The sequence below is a fragment of the Pieris napi genome, chromosome 2 (assembly GCF_905475465.1).
Source record: "Pieris napi chromosome 2, ilPieNapi1.2, whole genome shotgun sequence".
Lineage (NCBI taxonomy): Eukaryota > Metazoa > Arthropoda > Insecta > Lepidoptera > Pieridae > Pieris > Pieris napi.
In genome coordinates this window covers 852,988-862,671 of record NC_062235.1, presented here as the reverse complement: position 1 = coordinate 862,671, position 9,684 = coordinate 852,988, and the positions used below count along the sequence as shown (strand labels likewise).

Here is a 9,684-nt window from a genome sequence, read left to right as displayed (position 1 = left end):
GGATTTAAAGAATAAATTATTCGTTAGTGCCTTAATTAGATCCAGATACACTTGAGGAGCCAAGTTTCATACAACCGTGGTCGTTGCTATATATAATATTACATTTTAGTTAAAATTATCGAAAAGTTTCACCTAAGCTGAATATAATATGATTTTTACATACCTATCTAGTTTGTATTGTGTTCAATTATTTTTTCTTATGGTTTTAGTGATCAGTGCAGTTATTTTCGTGCAATATTGTTTGTCTAAGGCCACTGCACTTAAATCTAGTCAAACTGTTAAAATTAGTGTTTAGTTCGGGATTTGTAGAAATTTTTTAAATAAATTGGTTTAATTTTCAATGTCTTTTTTTATTTATCGAATGAAATTAAAGTTAATTTACGACCCTATACAATGTTCATCAATTATAATTATTTGACTCCTTTTAATCTATATAAATAAAAATGATAAATATGTTGCTAAGAGCAAAACGACGACGACGGCTGTAACCATTCGAGTAATTTTGTTTTATTTATTTTAGATAAGAACAAATATATTTATAACTTCGGTATATTATTCAGAGAACCAATAACTTAGAAACGGTGTGGCGTTGGAATTCTTGTAAAAAAGGAAGTTTCGAAGACAGTGACAGATTTTTTACTAATCGAGCTATGATAATAAAGATGAGCGCCCGGCCTAACAATATTTAATTAATTCAAATTTATGCACTAACTGTGCAAAAACCGGAGAGCAAGTTAGAAGATCTATATGCATGCATAAAAACGCATTTAAAACACAAATAAACATGATATCAACATTGTAATAGGTTATGAGAATCCCAAAGTTGGCTCAACGTTTCTGAGGTAACTGGTTTAGGGAACTGACATGGCAGAGTGTACACCTTGAAACAATTATATCAAAAAAAAATATTGGTTGTTTGTAAAGTAGGTTTACGATCGAGATGTTTACGTGATAACGTCTTATTGGAGATATAAGTTTTTGGGAAGTAAGGAATTAATGAAGATAACAATTTTTTCAAATTTTAAATTACATCTATCGTTTTATTCACACTTTTGATGATAAATTTCTAAACTATGATATACATTTTTCTTCATACATTCACGGAATGACAGGCAGCGCTCGAGATGAGACGGGAGATCGGTCCGTCTTTCTCTCGTAAGGCCGTTTCTCCACTGCTCCGGTCCGGCAACCGTTAATTACCGATCCGATTTAGAAACTCACAACAGTACAATACGTGCTTCTCCACTACTCCGGCATCCGGTTTTTAACGATCCGATAACTGGCTAGATCGGAACGCGGTGTTTTATCGGTCCAAGTATATCCAAGTATCCAAGAGGTTATAAATTATTATTCACAGATTTATTTATAGTTTCTTTAATTTGAAAGAATCTGGATAACCTGGACTAAACCAAATTATGTTGCTATTTATTTATATTTTTATACCATAGTATTAGTGAACTATTTATTAAGTAGTTTATAATATTCTAAGATAGACAATATAAAAATGTAATAAACTTGCCAGGGCAATAACATATACAGAATTTAGAACGTTTTATTAATAAAATAAAGTATATGGGTTTGTGCGACGGGGTGACTTATTTTTACTGATCGATAATTGTCGAATCGGATATAGTGGAGAAGCGCAATCCGGCCTTCTGTAATTTCATTCCGGTATCCGACGCCGGACCGGAGCAGTGGAGAAAGGGCCTTATACCTGCGATCGCGCTCGTGAGGTTTTGGTGTGACACAAGTTTCTGAACATGTCACCCGACTAAAACGATTTTAAAGACGTTATCACGTCAAAAAGACATGATCATTTTTTTTCAGTTGTCACCTCTCAACGTTTTGTGCGAAATCAAATTGATTATGTAATAAAAGATTTAGAAATTGTATCTAAAGCGCAACGACTTATCCGGGGGAAGATATTGGGTCTGATCACAATCCAGTGGTTACTCGCCTTCATTGTAAACTTAAAAAAGTTAATGCAAGTTGTCAGAAAATGAAATTCAATCTAAGAAAGCTTAACGATACGAATACCAAAAGAATGAAACGGAAGTATGCTTTGGATGAAGAGTTTAGTCAATTTTTTTTTTTTAAAGACAATTCACACCAATTGACCGAGTCCCATGCTAAGCTGGTGAAGCTTGTGTTATGGGTACTAGGCAACGGATATACATACTTATTATAGATAGATAGACATATAAATACATATTTAAACACCCAAGACCTAAGCACAACACCAAATGCTCATCACATCGATGTTCGTCTCAGCCGGGGATCGAACCCGGGAGCCATGGATTCGCAGTTAGGGGTACTAACCACTAGACCAATAAGTCGTCTACGCATTACAAAATTTAGTGGAAGAACTGCACAACAAACACCATAGCTTCAATCTTCGCAAAGAGGCAGATACTTCTTAGTATAGAGGCCAAGAAAGATGTGGTTGGAGTACATATCAAAATTATTGGAGACCCAACAAAACACCTCGCAATACCGTTAATTCTCAATGACACTTGTGAACCCATAATAAAAGCTGAAATTTTACATGCGTTCAAATTAACTAAATGGGCAGAACCAGATAACATCACAGTAGAGGAGTTTAATCTCTTAGAAGGGGATAACATAGACTTGCTTAAACGATTATTCAATCCCATTTATGACACAGGTGACCTCAGAAACGAGTGGTTAAGATCTACGTTTTACCGTCCCAAAAAAAGAAAAATGCTCGAAAATGCGAAACATTTGATCGAAACGTAGTGCATACAGGTAAAGTATCTTAGCACGAGATGTAAGAGGAAATCATTGCGTTTCCCATGTCATACGATTCCGGATGTAATGATTGTGAAACGTCTAAGATTCCGAGTCTTGAATGAACATCCGTGACCCCATTGCATTAGGGCTATGTTTCTCATATATTATTTAACTTTTAGTGGAATTGGCTTAGCCCAAATGAATGTCTCGTCTCATCGTCGCCTATCTGTCGAAATCTATAATAAACCAGTGGCGATACAACCTTCAAGTCTGGAGAGATATCTGTATCTGTTTCTTGATATTTTTGAAGTTATACTTCTTTTGGCGCGTAAGGGAAAAATGATGAGAGTTAATTTTTACGATGTGCGCAAAAAACTTGAAGTTAGCTATAGTCAACATTTTAGTTTCTTTGTGATATTTAAATAAACTTTATTTAAGTAGATAATGCGATATAATAACTTTCAATGTATTGAATACCTTTTTCTTTTGTTAGTGTAATTTTTTCTACAAACGTAGAATAAATTTTTAAAAGATTTTTATCTTGTTACGCTTCTGACGTGCAATAAGTACACACACGTTTTTTTATCTTAGTAAATAGTTGGCAAATAGGTTATTAGCCTTCTGTGCCTGACGCTATCGATTTTTAGATGTAAGGCATGCCAGTTTCCTCACGTTGTTCTCCATTACGTACGTTCTAGTGTTAAATATGAACATAGACAGGAAAATTCTGTGATTTGAATACACGATCTCAGGATTGAGCCACTAAGCTATTATCCCAAAATGACGGAACATCATAATATTGCAGGGGGTGTGAGGATGTAATTATTCATTTAAAAAATGGTTTTCCTACGACTTTACAATAAAATCTTACATCGAAACAACAAAGTAACAATAAAAACTAATTACACCCTTTAACATATTGCTTAAAAAACGATTACTAACAGAATTCTTACAAACTCTTAACATGATTTATAAAACGAGTAATATAAACGTTTTGCAAGATTTTGCTTTGCTGTGAGTAACGGGTGGAAAGAGTCAATTTCAGACTGAAACATTTTCAGGTAACTTATACCAGGAATCCTAGGAATAACAGCGTTAGAACCAGTGTAATCATTTTTTTTAAGTGAAATTTCTTTAGTCACGAAGATGTGCAGCGTTTTTGTCGAAGGAAAGGGAGAGAGCGATTGAGAGAGAGTGAGAAAGAAGGGCGAATGACTTATAGAAATTCTATTTTTTAAATTAAAATTTCGTAAAGAGAATTTATTAGTATTTTATGCAAAATAATTAATTGAAATCTCAAATTGTATGTGACGAATTGTAAATTAAATGCCACGTGTTTTAATTATCGAAGAAATAAATTAAAAAAATAAATTTATTATTTGTATTAATTTTCAACACTTTTAATATTTTAATGACAGTTAAATTCCTAACATATCTTCCTTTTTCCCTCCCTCTAAGTCTCGAAAATTTGTATAAATATGAACAAGACTTAATAATTAGTTTGCAAAAGAAGTTTCACTTCTGACATGTGTACTTTGTACGCACGCACTTTTTTTTACTGATATTATAAGTTATAACAGTAGAGTAAATCCAAAATGGCCGTATGTATTTGTTAAAAATTCTGGCAATAATTATTTGCCGCGGTCTCTAAACCACAGTGCGGTGTAAATGTATTCCAAAGGATTAAATACAGAGATAACAATGCCATATAATTTGCGGTTAAGCTGTCTTATCACGCTTACTTGTCACTGGCTTAGCGCCAGGCTAAGTGATGTACAGTTGTGACCGAAATGTTCACTCATCCGCATTGGAATGTACTGATTGAGCCGAGATGCACTATGTACTATGGTGAAAAATACAATAGAAGGTTTTATATAAAAAAAATACAATCATCATGTTTATTTTTTGCATTTAAAACTAGATTATATATGTAATATACATACGGTTGTGAACCTTTTTGTAGATATATCTTCTAAGTCACTTTTTTCTATGGTCAATAGTTTACGGATTACGGATTTTTATTATGTTGCTTTTTCACACCGCGTGTTACACTATTGAAGTTCTCGTATGGAAATATCTGAATCTAACTCTTTTGGATACTAATCTGTGACCTATGGTCATCAGGAATAATGGTGGTTAGTATAAAACGGATAAGAAGTCTAATGGTGAAAGAATTTTTCAAATCGGTCCAGTAGTTTTGAAGCCCATGTAATATAAGCAAACACACAGTCAAATATTAACCTTTCTAGTATTAGTGAAGATTATTCGGAAAATAAGCAGGCATTATATTTCAGACAATCCGTATGTATGAATATTATTGTTAATTCAACACGACATAAATCTATCTGTTATTATAAACGCACATTAACTATTAAATACAATCAGACATCACCTTTATGATGCGATATAATAAAACGCTAACATAATATAGACAATGAGTAAGGGAAGTCATTATTACCGCGAAGATTGTTAAAAAATTTATTACATAATTGAAACAAAGAAATTCGTTCCGAGTTTCCGAACGTCATTCCCGCCAATTTTTCAACATGGAATACAATAATGGCGGATCTGCTGACGATAATGGGATTAATGGTAATTTGTATTACCTAACAGTAGCATCGGGGTGGGGTTGAGACGTCGGGAACCACTTTCAGTTTCTGCTGCTTACTTGCTTCGTAAACACGGCTTACGTAACGTGTATACCCGGTTTGACAGCCCGCATTTGCATGACATACTTTTTAAAATTCGAACGATTTATCTTAATTGTCTATGATCAGACTTTGACGAGTTTATACATAATTTTGACTTAATTAAAAAAATTTAAATCCGGACAAGAAGTGAATGTCATTTTTTTTTAAATAATGTGTAGAACGAAGTGCATTATCATTAGTGCTCGCCAAAGTGTTGTGTTTGTTTTGTGAAGATATATCAAGCTAAAGCACCATCTGTCGAAAAGTAAGTCAATCTTAAATCAAAAGAAAATATCAGGAAATGAAAACGAATAAAAATAAAACAAGGGGAATCTAGAATTTTTGTATATTATTAATATAACAATGTATATTATCACCGCAATGTTATTTTTGTATAAATTAAGTTCCCAAGCATGTAATCAAAAGCTATTGTTTTATTAACCAATAACCAAAGCCAATATTCGCTATTTCTCAGTTTCTTAACAAGTAACAATTTTAAATCGAAAATCTTATTGTGAGTTACCTAATATCAATGTACCAATGTAAATCCATTGCATTAAAAATTAAAGATAGCTTAAAAAGTACATTTGTATATAAAATATATATTTCATATTATATATGAAACGGTAGCGTAAATTATTTAGATAAAAATAATTAAATTATTAATATTTGACTACAAAGTAAGCAACTAGTAAGAATAAATGCAGGAATTTGAATGCCAAATTGTCAGATATAGAAGTAATGTTCTAGTGAAACATTATTATTCAAAAATTAATAATATCCTGTAAAGCCGCAAATATCTCGTCAATCTCTATTTTAAGAAATATCGCACGCATCTTAAGTATGCTCGGCGAATACATATAATATTACTGTGCTAGCAAGTTGTTTTATTCTAACTTAAACACAGTCGAAATATGTGCCTTCTCACATTTGAATGTTTTTGACACGCTATGTAATTAAATCCAAATAAAATCATATAAATCGATATTACTTTTGAAATATTATATAAAACTGTACTTATTACTAGCAACTAACAAAATCTTAAAACAAAATATTTATTAAAGTTCCCCACATTATATATAATGCTATATCTGCATAATTTATTACAAGCTATCTTTTCTAAATTACATGACAATGTTATAGTAACATTTAATTATGTAAATGTTACAAATAATTAAAAGTAAAAATAATAAAAATATTACATTTCCAATTTTAGATCTTATTAAAAAAATCAAAAAATCACTAGCAAAACAGCGGATTAGGTATCAGATAGGCACTTAACAATGCTTTTATCTAAAATTAATCTGCCCACTACCGAATATGTCAAGCTCTGGATAATTAGCACAGTGACCGTGAAATGACATGATAAGATTTTTGTGGACGAAATATTTTTTTGAACAAAATTAAAAAAAAAAGTTGTCTTTGGTCTACACTTAAATAACACGTATATATACGACTGCAACACATTTATTCGTTAGAATACTGAATTCAGATTAGTCCGTAAGTTTTAAAATAAAATTGGTTATGAAAAATGAATGGTATCTAATGCGGGAATAATTATTAATTTATTTGTTACCTATTCATTTTTCTTGTAACTATTGCATTACATTTCCAAATGCATTTAACGCTTTTCGTTCTGTCTGAGAGTCTGAAATATTTTCACAATATTTGGAATCATTGTCTACGTTTTTTATTAAAAAAAACAGTGGCGCTACAACCTTCTAGACCTCAGATTTCTATATCCGTTTTATGATAATTTATTGTCCAAGATGACCTATTTCTGTGCCTGACACTTGCTGTCGACTTTTTAGGGTCTATGGCGGCCTGGCCTGGCCTTCTTTCACCATACGTGTGAGTTAATTGCGCAGATAGGCAGAACGTCAATTGGTGCCGGGAATCGAACCTATCACATTAGGAATGAGAATCGAGCGCTGAACTCACTAGGCCAACCACTCTTTGTATCTATTATCTCTTATTAGCTTAAAACAATTTTAGATATAAATAGGCGTATATTAAGCAATTCTTAATTAAAAATCATAGAAAATAAAAAGGAAAGAATAAACTATTCAATCGGGAAAACCAAGTTGCAAGGAACACCTAGTTTCTTCCACAACTCGTAAGATTAAATCAGTCTTAGGATTTGTGCTTCAGAAGTTCTTGCGAAATGGCAAGGCCAGTCTGGTGTTTCAATTATTTTTGTTTGTATTACAAATAGTTTAATTGCAGTTAAAATAATAGTGGGTGGACTCATTTTTATGTTTGTTTGATAATGGAACGTCATTGACATTTGTCAATGTCACAAAGTGACATATGCAGATGGGGTGCTATGCCAGTGACGTTATTTGTAGAAATGGGTTACTCAATTAGTAGATGTTATAACCGTTTTTTTTATTTAAAGTATTTAGCAAAATACCAAAATCACTAGAAGTGCTCGCCGAAATAATCTTTCTTTTACGTGAAAACGAACCTAGCAACCTGTTAAAAGGAATATAATAAACGAAGTTCAAGATGATTAATTCACAGATTTATAATTATTATTAAGCCTTTATTGCTGACACTCAGTACAATATAATAACAATTATTTAAGTTACATAAAAAACACTTAATTCTAATACAAAAATAAAACTTAATCTAATACGTCACTTTACCCGTTTTAGGTAGTCAGCGTGTCCTGTATATAGGCCTCTTCCAGCTGTTTCCATTCTTTTCTGATATTAGCTCTTCTTGTCCAAGTTGTGCCTCCTATTATCTTTATATCGTCTGCCCATCTCTTGTTCCGTCTTCCTCTTTTCCTTTTTCTAACGCGTGGTTGCCATTCTGTTATTATTTTGGTCCATTTCAACCTGCTATCTCTCGTCATGTGCCCAGTCCAGCGCCATTTCAATTGCCTTATTTTCTTTATAATGTCTTCTACTTAGGTCGCTGATCTGATCTCTTCTGCTCTTTTTCGATGTCTCAGTGTTACACCCACCATGCTTCTTTCCATTTCTCTTTGGCATGTGTTCTTCATCTTCTCAACTTTAGAAGATGTTTCAGAGATAATGCCCAAGTCTGTCAGCCGTATGTAACACATACATAGATTGAACACCTTTTTCTTACCTACCATTGGAAAGTCTTTACTTTTATGTACTTCCTTGAGGGACCAATATTTATAATAGTTGCTTATAAAAAACTGAATTGTTTTGCAGTGTATAACTTTTTAGGTCTTGTATTATTACTAATTCATGCTCGAAACTATTATTTTGTATTAGCTGTATGCCGTGGGTTAATTGTTAAATGAACAGCAACATGACTTGTGTCCATAACATTAGTGTCTCATTACCGAATATATCAAATAATCATATCACTATCGAATTAATTGTATCAACTTTGCAAAATGATATCTGTGGAAACTAGGCTTCTGTTTCGCATCAATATTTCAAAAACATTTTAACAACATATCAAATGATAATATTATGAAATTGTATCTAATGATTACATACCTATATTTTCCAGTATACAGTACAGTATATAGTACGCATTCCGACTTGCGTTCCAGCTTTTAATACGTGTATACATATTATCACGTAAGCTCCTATAAAATTTAAACTTTTATAAGAAAAAGAAACATGTTACAGGTATATACGATAATTACTACACATACACTACGTAATACTTGTTATATAATAGGTTGGGGAAAAAGTTTCTTCGCATTTTTTAAGAAAATTCAAAACATTTTTTAAAATAGTTTATTTACATTTAACTAAAGTATGTTGGTACCATTTTGTTCGATATTTTTTTGCCATCATTTAGGTAGGGACATGATCCCATTGCTACATAAATTTTGGGACTTCTGATCAAAATACCGCGACAATTGGTTTTGGCAGTCCTCTCGTGATGTTAACCTGACACTGCCTAAAGAATTCTGAAGAGACTGAAACAGGTGGAAATCTGAAGGTGCAAGGTCAGGACTATACGTCGGATGCATTATCACCTCCTAGCCAAGCTCTCTTAGTTTTTGCTGAGAGGCTAAAGATGTGTGAGGTCTAGCGTTATCATGATGAAAAACCACACCCCTTCTGGTGATTAATTCCGGCCGCTTTCTCTCAACTTCTTGCTTTAATCTCATCAGTTGTTCGCAGTAGAGTTCAAAATCGATGGTCCTGTCTGGTGGTAACAGCTCATAATGAATAATGCCCTTCCAATCCCACCACACACACAGCATCACCTTGTTGCGAGTTATCCCGGGTTTCGCCACAGTCTG

The 9,684-nt window shown here is 32.8% G+C and overlaps 1 protein-coding gene across 3 annotated transcripts in view; it reads left to right on the top strand.

Moving 5' to 3' along the window:
* Nucleotides 1-5,269: 5,269 nt before the first annotated feature.
* Nucleotides 5,270-9,684, top strand: part of LOC125062771 — a 51,233-nt gene continuing 46,818 nt past the window's right edge. The window contains exon 1 of one of the 3 annotated variants that reach the window (XM_047668929.1): nucleotides 5,270-5,706. The gene's annotated coding sequence lies outside the window, so the exon portion shown is untranslated. The remainder of the gene's footprint in view (nucleotides 5,707-9,684) is intronic. The other 2 variants (XM_047668920.1, XM_047668939.1) reach the window with 2 other exon arrangements.